Source organism: Mchenga conophoros, linkage group LG5, assembly GCF_057382185.1.
Source record: "Mchenga conophoros isolate Kocher_MC1m ecotype Shallow Benthic linkage group LG5, M_conophoros_male_GT1.1, whole genome shotgun sequence".
Classification (NCBI taxonomy): Eukaryota; Metazoa; Chordata; class Actinopteri; order Cichliformes; family Cichlidae; genus Mchenga; species Mchenga conophoros.
The window spans coordinates 7,669,884-7,684,773 of NC_140530.1; the positions used below are offsets into that span (position 1 = coordinate 7,669,884).

The following is a 14,890-nucleotide window of genomic DNA, read 5'->3' on the forward strand; positions in this document are numbered from 1 at the left end:
ACCTATCTCAAAATAACACACGTCGACCAAATTTTGCCACACTTTTGACAGTTGTTCACATTGATTACCTTCATTTAACCCCCAGAGATCCAAATCATCATCATTCGTGACCTCAACCTTAACCCCTGACCCTATGGTATAGAAACAAGGAGAACAGGCTAGGGTTACGGTTATCGATGATCACTTAGATCACTTGGACATGGTTTCCAAGATCTATTCTGGTTTTACCTTCTTATTGTTCCAATGATGGATGCTCATAATATACATGTTTAAAGTTTGAAATTTTCAGTTCAGCTGAAACCTCTGGCTTCATATAGCAGGTTTTTTTTCATCCCTTACTGCTTTTATATCCGGTCTTTAAGTGACTTATGAACCCTGCTCTAAGCAACTCTGTGTTTATTAAGGCTGTTGTGTTTTTAACATGTTTTATTGCTTTGTAACTTGTTCTATTTAATCTCAACAAGTCCCTATAAAAGTCACTTTTGGCCTCTCTCAGTTTTTATTACCACTATTAATTTTAAAGCTCAGTTTTTAAAACCTTACTATGTAACTACAGCCCAGCCCATGCAGTAATGACTAACCTCGTATTTTGGATGGATTATCTCAGTTGTTCTCCTGACTGAAGTTTGATCCGTTTACAGCATCCTGCCATGCGATTACATTTATCCCTAACCCTCAGGAAGCCTCACGTCAACTTTTATCGAGTGAAATAAAGTTGGCGTTCATCCTCTAGCTTTACTGTGTTTATGTTATGCTAACATAGCTGTATCGCTAGCCACCACGTAGCGCATTGTTATATACCAGCTAGCCCAACTTCAGTAACCCTACAGATGTCACTGCTGTTTACTTTCCTGTCTTCATTTATGTTGGAAGTGATAGCAGAGCTGAATGTTTTAATTTGTTTTAGAAATTCCTCAGTCTGAACATGGTATATTATATTTAGATGGAAACTAGCGAGCTAACTTCCTGCTAACTTCTAACTCTGTTAAATTTCATAAATCCTGTTTCTCATGGATCCCTGGATGTTAAACTTAATTGTTACACCTGGTAGAGCAGCCACACAGATCATTTTATGACACATGAAAGAATTTAGACAGTTTTTAACTCTGAGTGATGCCACAGTGATCGTTTGACTTTGGGACCTGCAGCGGAGTTTGGGGCCAGACACGGCTAATGACGTCAGACTTAAAGACCGGATACCATTAAAGACATTTTGTGAGAACTGAAGCCCCTCCCACTTTTTTTTTCAAACAGTCAGTTTATGACATGTAGCCAATTGAAAGAAAGCTGGCTTAAGGGGGGGTGAAGAAGTAAAACAGCAAGTTGATTTGAGGAGCACAGTATAAGATAAATATGGACCATATCAAACTGTGGCTCATGCTCTAGTCCTAGAATAAAACGATGCAGCTGGAAATGAGTATAGTATTTCATCGTTTGGTGTGAAAATGCACCTTAAAATGTAATTTAACATAAAACAATCCCCCACAGATCATTTAACACTTGTCATATAAAAAAGTGATACTGCTGCATCAAACTGCCCCTGGCTTGTGTCTCCTGTCCTCTGACTTCACTGTTTATGTTAACCTTGTGGTATAAAGTCTCCCCTCCACCCGCGCTCCCCGCCTGCTGGCAGATTGTGCCACAGATGTTGAACAGGGCTGCAGGCAGCCCAAAACCTGCTCTGTTTGTCACTTTCTAAGGCCAAGCAGCAGAGGACACTTTGAGGAGGACAGATCGATGGTGGCGAAGCGTGTGTGGTGGCAAATCTCATACCACAGAGAGCAAACAAACACAAGAGCGACACCCGCGCGCGCAGGGATGTCGCCGCAACTGCTGGTTCTTACTGGGACAAATTCCGTTGTATGCATCATTAGTGAAAAACCATATGCCACTGAAGAATTCATATTCCTCTTCTCTTTACCGATATGGGTGGCTCTGCAGATGATTGGGTGGGCAGCTGCTTCACGTTTCACTGGGATTTGCAGTTTGCAGGCAGTGCATAATAACTTATGCTTTACTTTGCATCGGTTTTAAGCTCACTATGCTGTATCCTTTTACTCAAATGCATGCATAATTTGCATAGAACACTGGTTAAACTTCCCTTTTAATTCCATATGCTTCCAAAATAGTTTCCCTTGTGTAATAGTATATCTTTTTTTCAAGAGGCACAGATCAAAAATGTACCTCTAACACGCAGACAGATGTAGGGAGAAATTCCCCATTATGTTATAATACAGTTCTCTCTCTGCTGGCCAGTTTTGTATTTTATAGCTGTTCATACAGGAGTAAACACAAAGGTCTTACAGACATATGTGAGGTCAGGTTGATTTTGCATTGCCCCCAGGTTACCACGGTAACATGCCACATCAGGCACTCCTTAAGCCACCACTGCGTCATAAATAGGGCAGAGGAGAAACTGGTGTGTCTGCATACAGTGCAACCAACCTCCGCATGGTTTTAAAATGACAACGTCAGCTAATAGTCATTGCAACTTACAAGTGATCCAGATGAAGGTACTGTCGTCTCACAGGCAGTTTCCTCCCACGGGCCAAAAACAACCCCCATTATTCTAAATGTTGGGAATTGGCCATAGGAGTGGGTGTGAGCTTGTATGGTAGGCAGTCTTTCTGTGTTGGACTGGTCCTTGTGGCTCCAAATCACCACACCCCCCACTTTGCATGAGCAAGGGTGGATGGCCTTACATTTCCTGTGGCTACTTCACACCCTTGTTTCAACTGCATGAGCACTTTTAATATCAAGAAGCAGCAGTATGTTGCAGAGGGTTACATCCAGCCTGCTGGGGGGCAGTTTAGTGCTCTTGCATTTGCATTCAATTAATGCAGCGCTGCAGACTATAAGGCAAACGGAAGGCACATGCGGAGTGTGTAGGTGTAGCTCTTGCTACTTCTGTGTAGACACAGTGGGTGATACAGAGAGATGGGGGAGTTCATCTCCCACTTAAAGCATGAAGAGAGCCAGAGAGCAAAATTAACGCCAAAATGTAAGAGACTGAAATGTAACACCTTCTAATTTCAGAAAATGTGTCTGTTTAGCATGTGGCTAAACAGACACAAACAGACTGTGACCTTAAGTCAGTATGGCAAACTGGTGACCTGGAAGTGTGAAGAAGTTAAGGCTTAACAATTGTCTGTTTTTTTGTTACAGTTAGTCTGTAAAACTAATTTGTTTAATAACTTAATGTTAATATGTAGGAATTAAGCGTTTAACATAAATTAGCTTGCAGCTGTTGAGCTAGCTGCGCCACTGTTAAGCTAGCTAGCTTGGGTGGTCAGCATAAGGTCCACACAGATAAAACTGTGGGTGTGAAAACATCAGTAAGAATAGCACAGACAGTTCAGACAGCAGTTTACTTTCTGTTTTATTTCAGAGGTTAGTGTTCTCATCTGTCTTCTTATTGTTTTAAGTTTTGCTTCTGTTTCCACCTGTGTGGTGGTTGGTACCTTTCCCTATCAGACAGTCTGTTCGTCTCCCTTGTCCTCCTCATGCTCCTTTTTTGCCTTGCTTTCAACCATTGGACTTTGTGGTTGTTGTTTTTTTGTTTGCTCTTGGATAAAGTCTCACTTTTTATTGTTTACTTTGCTTATCTCTGAGTCTGGCATTTGATCCCTCTTTCCAACAAAACCATGACGTGGTTTTGTTTACTTGAAACACAAAAGTCCTTCTTCATTCACATTCTGATTTTTAGGTTTAGTAAGTAAAACTGAATGTTCTCTCATAAATTTGATAGATTTGATTACTAGCATGTATCTTTATGTAGTTTATGTAGTCCTGTTAAAGGTTGATTCATGCTGTCGTTCTAGTGGAGCTAGCTACTCTGTATGGCTTAAAATATAAAGTTTATTATTGTTATTTTTTTATTTTTACTATTACCATCAAATCGGGTTTGTTGACTCATTTTCCATCCATGCCCAACAATAATACATTTCTAAAGAGGAAATTGCTACTTGCAGATACAATCAATGGCTATTGGAGAAAAATGCTGGTAATAAATAATGTAAAAATATTTTCAGACGAGAGGATATCAGCATAAGAACCACCACAGCTGGGAACCCAGCCGAGCAGGTGGAGGGTGGAGATGCTGTTGATCCGACTGATGCTTGACTAAATGTAGCTCAGTGCATGCTGCAAAGTTCTTATCTTCAGAGCGCAGTCATAGCCTGTAGTGATCTCACAGTTCGCTGAGCATCGTGCTCAAGCTTCATTTTAATCAACACCTGCCGCAACTCCCCGTCTCCTGTTTGCTTGCTTTTATAAACTGTTTTGATATTGTTTTTGGTACATTGTTTCTTAATCCGTATTTTTACTCGACTGATTGAGCGTGACTCTCCGGTCGTATCTTTTGTGTGCTGACATTTTGATTTCTGTGAAAAATCACCTCATCAAATGTGTCACATCTGTACCTGGAAGACGTGCAAAAGGCTCTTATGTACATCTGACCCATCTGCAGAATTTGCTGTCCAAATGTTGCCGTTTAAATTCAGATTAATAATCAAGTCTAACAGATTGATTCATTTAATTTTTACCTGTAATAACGACAAAAAATAGGAAAAGAAAAAGATTGTGCGCTCTGCTTTCTGCCGAACAGATTTTTTGTCTTGGCTTAATTCATAATAGAAGCCATGTGAACTAAAATTCATATCCTTTACTGTATCTATGTGTGTTTTGGCAACACAGTGAGCGCTTTATCAGCACCACCTTAATGTTAACATTAAACATGCTGAAGCTAATTTCTGAAGTCGATCTTTTGATGATTCTGTTTTTTAAAAGCTCCTTTCTTATGATAATTACGTGTCACTGTGAAAGCTTCCGCTGTTATTACCAGGCTCTGCTGCGGGGTCACACCTGCTGAGATCTGTGCGGCTTTATCTCCGCACTGCAACGGAGCTGCTAGCGGATAACGCGCTAACTGCTTATTATTCCAGGCCTATCAGATCACAAAGGGCACTGGGGAGAGGCAGAACGAGAGACAGAGAGAGAGACAAGAGTGATAAAATGTTACTCTAACATGCCTCCTTCATCTACAGTCAAGATCATGAGCTGCCATCTGTTCTACGTGTAAAGATAGTTGCATATTGCTCGGCTGAAAGGCCCTGGCAAAGGTAATGCTGGGTGAAGGGTGTCTTGTGTTAAACCTCCCAGATCACAGAGACGTTAATTAGTCCAGTGGACAGGATTCGTGCTTTAACAGCTCAGCTCTCCCGCAGAGTGCTGCACTCCGCCACATAGAATACCATATGGTGTGGCATGGTGCCACCTTCTCCGTCGGGCGCTAGGGACCAAGCTTGAAATGGGCCATGATGGGGACGGTGGGTGATGCTGCAGTCTCTATTGCCATAGTGTTTTGTGAAACTGTTAGGGATAATAATAACTGATTTATTTAGCCTCTTTAATGACAGCAGAGCAATAGCAGAGCGTTAGACCACGAATAGAAAGACCGGGAGAAAACAGACAAAAAGCGCACACATTGTGAGTATAATTAAAAAATACTGAATGAATGAAAGAACAAAAAGAAGAAAGAAATGATGGAAAAATAAGCGAGAACATTAAAAAAAACAGTTCTTTGTTTCTCAGCGTCTCGAGGAGGTCGTAACAAACCTGAGGGGCCTTCATTGCAAAAGCAGGCACAAGCACGGTCACCTTTACACCACTGGCTTAAGCGATTGGCTACATGTGTGCTGCACAGGTTGTCTTGCTCCCCCTCTTTCCCCGTGTGTCCTCTCCTGCGGCATTTTGCATCCATGTGGAGGAGCTTGAGACAGCTATGACCTCTGCCAATTCACATTTTCCCTGGCATGGAAAATGTGAATTGGCCTGTATCCAAAACATTTTGGAGTGTGTGCCACTCATCTCGAATGATGGAAAAGCTCATGCCCAGCGTGTGTGTGTGTGTGTGTGCATAGAAGGACTGGCGATGAAGGCAAGCAAACAAACACTCACAAACTGAGTCGTGCACTCCAGCCTTCTTTGTGTGGTGATGGTCTGCACCTGCACCATGTTGATCCAATGCCCCACAGCCGCTCTGCCCCCTCTCCCCCTCACACTGTAAGCAGTCCATTAGCCAGCAGCAACTGAGGGCTGCCGGAGCTAGCCGGGCAGCAGCAGCTGCAGCAGGAGGATGCATTCAGCTGGCAGAGAGCGGTGCCACTGGGGGCTAGGCGGAGGGTCCATTTGTGCCAAAATAGCACAGAGGCCAGCAAATCTCTTAAGTCTTCTGAATTGTTCCCGGTGGACCACACTGCAGTGTTGTTCTGATGAGGTTTTTATGTTTCCATTAACATTCATGGAAGTTCTACGTAGAAGTGTTCTGGAGATGAAAATAGCAGCTTTTATCTTTCTGTTTAATGCAACAAAGGTGAAATAGTTTCCTCGATGCTGTGAATCACTGCGTCTTGCAGTATTTCATTCATTTTAGAAAGGTCGGCATGAAGCAAATTCAACTGTTCAGTGTCCTTGCATGTGGAGTAGTCCCTGCAAATTCCAGGAATTCTGATCACAAATGTAATGGGATTGCAAAACAAATTAGCTCCAGGCATCCTCCCAAAGGGGAATCCCAACAATTCCTCCTGTGTGCTGCTGGCTGATCCATGTTGATCCCCTGAGTACAGTTCAGATACAGTAAAAAAAAAGATTGGGACTATAACTCAAGGCGACCTGTGAAGAGATGAGTCATGCTGTAAGGGGTTCCTGACACCCGGCGTTTCCTGTTGATTTATGGCATTTGCTATGACTTGTAAGGGTGAAAGGAAATTGGAAAAATCATCTTGGAGGGCACTGCTGTGTGCCAACGGCAGCTCAGTGTTAGGAGGCAGCTAGTTGTGTCCTTAGTATCCAGATAACCGAGTCTTGGCTGTGTTGTGTTCTCTGGAGTTATTCCAACAGAGTGCTGCTCTTTCCGATGAACTCTCTTACAAGGACATGCATTTGCAATATGCACTTGAGCGTGACCATTAGCATAATATATGCCAGCTGACACAAGGCTTCGTTGTCACGTTTGTGTGGCATAGCGCTGAAATCCTCCTGAACGTGTAAGTCGTATTTTTGATTGAGAATAAGTGGGACTCGGATTGACTTTGGATACATCAAAAGTTCATGAAGAAAGGGCCACAAAAGATGAAAGCGCGCCCTTTTTTTACATTAAAAATGGACTGTGCTGAGACACACTCCTCCTCACTGGGTGCTCGGTTTTAAAGAAACCCTGTCTGCAGATCAGTTTTCCATTAAAAAAGAAAACTAATCTGAGCCTTGTGCCAGTCGGGCTAACACTGCAGGAAACAAAGGCGGGTATTGTATCGGTGCTTATACCGGGATCATGAGGCACGACTCACAACTTCCTGGTTGGAAGGGATGGATTTCACAACAGACTTATTTATCTCACTGTTATAGGCTGAAATATCTAAGGAGAGCTTTTTGTAACGTCTCACTAATACTTTAAATTAAAAAATCATCATTGTTATGTGAATTCTCTTTATCGAGGACAGATAGAACTGAAACATTTTCCTTTAGCCCTTTTCAGATAAAGAATATGTAGAATTACTGGTTTCATTTTTCTGCCGTTATCTTTCAGACGCTCAGTTCTTGTCCATTAAATAAATGGCTTTATTAAAACATTACTCTCAGAGAAATGGCATGAGTTTGAGATAAACTGAAAAACATGTTTCAGGAAATAATGATACCAAGTCTGAACTGAATGCTGTGGCATTAAATTAAGCTGCACTTTGGCAACCATTTCCCAAATGACACTAATTTTAAAGTATAGTGGCAAACCCTGCTGGAATATTCATTTTTCACTATTCTGGTTTGACCTTGTAATGCTCTACTTCGCTGGTTAACTAACCAGTCCTCATTCATTTCCAGCCTCCACAAACGTCTGTTTTCTATGAGAAAAAGCATCGTTAAAGTCAACAAATACCACTTATCTTACCAAAACAGACAATGGTAGAGAACCAATGCCAGTATCTTCAACTTGACACCAGTACGTCTTAGTTGAAACATTTGGTAATTTATCTGTAACATTTTACACACCACAAACAATAAAACCTTCATGCCTTGACCTGGTGTTTTCCTAGATAAAACACAGATTTTCTTTGCACTAAAATTTTTACTTTGTATATACACTATTTTCTCTGCCATGCCTTCCACAGCATGTCTTTTATCCTGTCTTCCTTCTCTCTCCCCAACCAGTCACAGCAGATGGCCCCGCCCCTCCCTGAGCCTGGTTCTGCCGGAGGTTTTCACCGGTTCGAAGGGAGTTTTTCCTTCCCACTGTCGCCAAGTGCTTGCTCATAGGGGGTCATATGATTGTCGGGTTTTCTCGTTATGTATCGCTGTAGGGTCTACCTTACAATATAAAGCGCCTTGAGACAACTATTGTTGTGATTTGGCGCTGTATAAATAAGATTGAATTGAACTGAATTGCCTTCGCACACATATAAATATGGCTCACATCCTATTCTTAATCCATAGGTTTTCCAGCTATAACAGCTTCAACTCTTCTGGCAAGGTTTTCCACAAGGTTTAGGAATGCATTTATGGGAATTTTTGACCATTATTCCAGAGGTGCATTTGTGAGGCCAAGCACTTATGTTGGACGAGAAGGCCTGGCTCACAGTCTCTGCTCTAATTCATCCAAAATGCGTTCTGTTGGTCAGGAGTCTGTGCAGGCCAGTCAAGTTCTTCTACACCAAACTACTCAATCCATGTCTTTATGGACCTTGCTTTGTTCACTGGTGTGCAGTCATGTTGAATGAATGAAGAATTTTAAAGTATTTCAGTATTGAAAAGTTGAAAGTTGTTACTTTTCTCTGTAGGAAATTGTTAAATAAACTCAGTAATGCTGTAATTTTACAAGTTAACAAGTTGCTTGCTAGTTAGCAAAATGGAGAAGTTAGCCACCGAAGTGGTAGAACAAAACAGAGGTAAAAGGATGACATACTGAACCTAGGCACACCTTTAACATCAACTGAACCAACATACGGGATGACATACTGAACCGCATGTCACCTTGACATGGAAGCAGCTACCCACATCACCTTTAGAGCACCTTTAGTATCTTGTTGAGAGCTCGTTTGCTGCCCTAATTGGCTAAAAAAACCAATTTCTATAAAGCTACAGCAGCACCAGACACATGGAGAGTTTGGTCACTCAGTGAATCAGCATTATTTGTGCATTGCCACAACTGCTATTGAAATTTTACTGAAGGCAAGAATAACTGTAAGCATGTAAAAATGAATGAAAAGCCATATAAACATGAGTTGAATACATACGTAGAAAAGTAATTTAGCAGATTTAACGCAGAAAGGGCAAATCAAAGAGAAAGTGAGAGAACGCCGGCGTGTGGGGGTAAGTGTGTTTGTGCATTTCTTCAAAGGGAAAAGCAAAATGATTGACCGAGTTTGTGTGCTGTGTGGAGGCAAAACTTGAAGCCATTTGGGTCATCAGACGAGAGCAGTTTGAAATTGTTAGCGGAGATGTGGATTTGTTGACAGCGTGATCGCAAAACCGCGGAGCACAAACAGCAGCTTGTTTGAGATTCGAGTGAGAAGGTTGCACATGTACCTTGTGTTACAGGCTTGAACTTAAAAACTGACGCATGCCAGTGTAAACTACAAAGCTAACAACTGATGTGTTAATGCTGTCAGCATCTTAACAATGTTTACCCTCGTTTGTGCCCTAGTTTCCTTTAACCCTGCAACATTAAACAGTACAAATGCTAGTGAGCATAGATTCCTTCAAAGTGACTCTCTGAACTGCACGGACTTGTTTGCTGTTTGCTGTCATCAGCACTTCTCCAAGAGCCAAACAAACCCAACAGCCGCAATTGTGATTCTAAGCAATAGGAAATAATTTTCCTGTTCAGAGATTACAGTGGTTGAGAATCTGGTTTGGGAAGTGCAACCATTGTGACAGTCTCTCATTAACTGTAGCACATTGGAGGCTTCCTGTGGAGACAATTACACATATGGCCTTTGACAATGTGACAGCGCCTTTTCTTTTTCTTTTTCACACAACAACAGAAGCACATAGCCTCACATCTAAAATGGCTGCATTTAATTGCCGCTTGTACATGTTTTATGCATCTGTTGGGACAAAAGTGGAACAAACTGCACTTTTTCTCTTTTGCTATTACCTGATAAAATTAAGTTAGTTACATTTATGAACTTTAGCTGGGAAATAACAGATATTCACACACAAAGTGGGCAGTGTGAAGAAACAAACATTGCTGGAGGACTTCTTTTGGAAGCGACTTTGGCTATTATTGTCTGACACTCTCAGGAGACCCAAGGAAATATGTAAAAAAGACGCAGCATTAAAGGCCTCTGCCCTTCAAGAAGCACCGATCAGTGAGTTAGGTTTTTGCACAGCTTTGACAGCGCACCGACGAGCCGACAAGCTTCGTCTTGCTATCATGTGTCTCCCTGCCCTCGAGGTTCGTGATGATGCCTCTTCGACCGCCCATGTGTTCCCACGCCCATGTCCTCATTTCCCTGTTTTAAACTCTCATTAGCATGCTCTCAGCCTGCTAGGTTTCACTTTAGTTGCATTGCGTTCGCTTGTTTATCACAATATCAGCTGTGAGCGTGGGGAACGAGGGAAGAAGTGCAAGGGAGGAGGAAAAAACGCTGCATTTGTAGCCCCCGCTGCGAGCATCTTCTGGGCACCCACAGAGACTGATCCATCAGAGGTAAGGTCCTCGTGCATACTCCAGTAGTCTCCGGCCCAGCATCAGAAAGGTCATCTCACATTAGATACGCTGTGACAGAAGGATGTCTCTGCAGCAATTTATACTAACCTCAACTTCTGGCCCTCTCCATAACTCTGCTCTCTATCTGCAACTTTGTGTGCTGATACTTATCTCTTGGTGAGCTCGTATCTTGATTCACATATTTAGTCTGGAGAGCGACACTCCTGCTAGGCCTGCACTAAGGAAAACACAGCCTGTCTTCCTCTGTGGTGATTCCAGACACACTGTAGGAATGTGGAGCTTCATGCTGCTGTTGTTATTGTTGTTGTTGTGCTGTCTGTCTGGCGAAGCCTCATCTTGTTATTGTACTTTGGTTGATGATCACCCATGATCATCAACCAAAGTAATGAGAGGGCACTCCAGCTACAAGAGGTGCCCCGACGACATTGCTGTTTAGGAAGAGAATATCATTAGAGCGAGTGAGGGCAGCGTCCTTGAGTCTCTCTTCCTTCTCGGTCGGATCGACTTTATGAACTGCCTCTGACACGTAGCTGTGCGCCTCAGATCAGTGGGGCCGAGACATGCTAGCAGCAGCACTGCTGCTTTTTGGGAGGAAGAGCCAGAGTTGCTGACAACTTGATGAGGTAGCCTATTGCCCGGCACAGTAGCAGATGCCCAGTGACCTTAGAGTGAGGATAGAAAATGCATGGACCACATTTTATCTTTCAACTCTGCAAAAAAAGTTTAACGTGTGGCCAGTATTAAAAAGTTTCGTGCTAGGGGAAAGATGCAGGATTTTACAGCATTTTTCAGTTTTGGTCTCTTGACTTTACCATAACGATGTTGTACAGTTCACATTTGTATTGGCTGAGGTGTGGCCTAGCAGACAATTATGAGCAACTGCCTGTGTCGCCACATCTGTCAGTTACCAAAATCCAAATGGGTGAGTTACACACTGGAAGAACCGGGCTCAATTTGTATAAATTTATCAACACATTAGCTGCAAATTTTGATATTTTCATGAAAACGTGCATCGCCTCTAAACAACTCTCCCATCTAATTGCACTTAGAGTGGCTACTTCATAAATTAAAATAGAAATGAATGAACCTGCAAGTAAAAGTCAAATCAGAGAGCTAAATAACTGATTTGAAACAGCGTTCAGGTAAAACAGTTGTGATAGTACACAGACACTGACAGCACAGTGTGGGGAATAAATATATAATTCATGCTCTGTAGCCCTCTTATTGATATTTTTTTCATCTTCAGGTGCACAGATATTGTGCTGTATTGTAGATGATTGTTTCCAATGTGTATAACATCACAGAAATTGCTTCATAGTGACTCCCGCTATTATCACTGGCAACATATTGTATTCTAACACTCACACTTAAATGCCTTGTGTATGGTGTGTGCATTGCTACTGCAAACAATCCCAAAATGCAGTGTTGCCGAAGTCAAAATGCCCATTGTGAATATGAATATGAGTCACATAACTTTGATATGCAAAATATTCAGAGAACTGTTGCTGCTGGAATGTTTCACAGTCGCTTCTTCGACTTGTTTTTACTGTACTTGAACATCAGCCCTGAAGCAGGGCTGAGCGAAGGCGCCGTGTACCAGGAACCCAAGATATCTCTTTTATCTACATTTTATACCACATATCACTGCTGTTGCTTCATCATCAAACAGTAGGACTCTTTGGACTCTTTCACTTGGCTGCATTTATCCTACATCTAGCATACAGCCCTTTGCAGCAGCTATTCTGTTCACTTCTTTTACTCTCCGGTGCTCTTTGATTACTCTGAAGCATTGCTAATGGTAAATGAGATTAAGATCACCTATTGTACAATCCAGAGTGGTGGATTGTACAATGGGATTAGCAAAGAGTGGTGAGCACAGGGTTCTCATTGCTCAGCATGTAGTAGAAGGAGGTTAGCAGGAGGTGGCCTGCAGCCTCAATGTCAGTCCCTGTGCGCAGCTCGTCCGACGCAAAATCAGAGGAAAGGCTGCTTGACATTTCCTCTGAGTTGCGGTGCCACATCAGCTTATTTCCTGCCTCTTGTAATTTCTTTTCTTTTCCGTTTATCCTCGTTCCCAACCTCTCCACCCCCATCCGCCCGTCTTTCTAGCCGCCTCATCTTTCCCTCCTCGTTCGCTCGGTCTTGCTGTTTCTCTGTCACTCCTCTTTGGAGAAACAGAGGAGAGCGGGCATGAAAGAAAGAAAGAAAAAAAAAAGAGAGGCGCTCTATGCCGTTACCATGGCAACTGCATCTCAGAGCCGAGCCAGTAGTCTTCCACAGACGTGCGTGCTCCCTCCCTCGTTTTCCCTCCACTTGGCTAGCTTAGATGAAAGCTCAGCTCTGATGAGAGTGAAGAGAAAGAGGCAGAAGAAACACGAGGGAAAGGCTGCACTTGTTAGGGAAAAGTAGCGTGTCATAACCCTCTGAGGAAACAATACACCGCTCCCTGTAATGAATTATTATTACTGATGGCAGATATCAAAGGCAGACCTTGTCAGTAAACTGCACCCAGCGTACAACAAAGGAAGCATGCAGCACATTCTGCCCTCTCAGATTCTTTCTTCTCCTCCGCAGAGGTCTGGCTGAGAGCGGTGATCGAGGCCGTTGTGGGTAATAGTCTGTTGCAGGAAATTAATGCCTTTGCAGAGCTTGACTGCCTCGCTCTGTGACATCAATCTGCGTTAATTTGGTAATTAATCTGATTTCAAGAGATGTCTCAATAAGAGACCCCATCGAGCGCCGAGCCCGCTCCGGATCGTGTGATTTGTATTCTCTCTTACGTGTTACCTGCTTGAACGCGCGTCCTCGACAGGCTTTCTCATTATCGGCTGGCGTGAATCGAAGATATCCCTTCAAAAGCAACAGTAGCTATCGATCTGAGTATGGTTATAAAATGTGTCACGCTTGGCTGTGGGCTTGCTAACGTGTTTGAAGTGAGAGTGAAAAATGTCCACAGCCGTGAACAGACACTGTTAGAGCGGAGCTGCTCTCAGGTAATTTGTTGCTGTGAACACAGCACAACTGAGACAGATATATTCACAGAAACGGCTGTAGATGAATGCACCGTGTCATGTAGCCCAGATGGATCTTAAACGGTGATGGTGGTGGGGGAGGCACGTCAGCTTCTGTTTCTCTTGGACAGAATGAGAAAGCGCGCAGCTGTAAAGCACGCAGGGGAGAGGCTCGGTGTTTTCGGCTTGACTGAATTGGACCAGGGGAGGACGCCGGTGTTGTGCTTCCTCCTCCGTCAGAATGCGATACCTGAGCTTTACCTCTTCACTCGGGGAAGTTTACTTGGCAGTCATACCCACGATCCAGCCAGTGACAGAAAATTGATTTGGCACCTCATAGCTCAGTACTCAGCTGGATCAGACAGCGAGGAGGAAATGAGGCCCTGAGCAGACATACCAGTCCACGCTTCACTTTTGTCCCCAAGGAGGAGAATTCATTTCTGTCAATTTGCTGTGATTGTAAGTAATGGTGCAGTTGTGATAGAGCTGCAGACCAGGAGGAGGAGGAGGAGTGAGAGGAGGGGTTCACACTCCTTTAAACACGTGCGTGTATGTCAAGACCTCTGGTTGGGAGTCGGGAGGGGACTGTCTTTTCCTCTGAACCAGTGTGAACCGGTTGTGCTGCCCATGCTGGCTGTGATTGCCTACAATCCTCAGGTGCATTATTTTGATGTGATTTGCTGCTTGTGGGGCATAGAGACCTCCAGGGTCATATACAGTATGGATTATATACAGCACAGGCCTTCAGGGGACTTCTGTATAACGCAAGCATTTTTCCTGCTATGCACATTATCTACACTGCCTTCTTTTGATCAAAGGTTAAGGAAGAACGTGTTCCTGGGTCATCTTTTTTTGTTTTAATTCGCCCCTAGACTGAAAAAATAATGAGCAGCTTCTTCATTGTTCAGTAAATTGCAAAAATAAAAGCAGGAGCAGGAAGTTTTAACTAGTGTGTATCTGGGCCATTCGCACTAAAATGTTTCACGGCTTCAGAAGCTTCATGCTTAAATCGCTGCTCTCCGCTAATGTTCAGCAATCATACAGTGAGAAATCCATTGTTGGCAGGCAGAGCTGCCTGTTCCCTTTTAACAGACGACTAGGCAGTGCACACAGTGTCATTTTTATTTTTGCATCTCGCACGTAAATGTATCTAACC

General features: G+C 43.1%; 1 protein-coding gene across 11 annotated transcripts in view; it reads left to right on the forward strand.

Annotated features, from left to right (window-relative positions):
• Window positions 1-14,890, forward strand: part of LOC146573705 (band 4.1-like protein 1) — a 102,282-nt gene that overhangs the window by 35,685 nt on the left and 51,707 nt on the right. Inside the window, exon 1 of one of the 11 annotated variants that reach the window (XM_085273009.1) lies at window positions 10,565-10,702. The exons of the other annotated variants lie outside the window; for them this stretch is intronic. The gene's annotated coding sequence lies outside the window, so the exon portion shown is untranslated. Of the gene's footprint in view, window positions 1-10,564; window positions 10,703-14,890 lie in introns of those variants that run through there. 11 annotated transcript variants of the gene reach the window in all.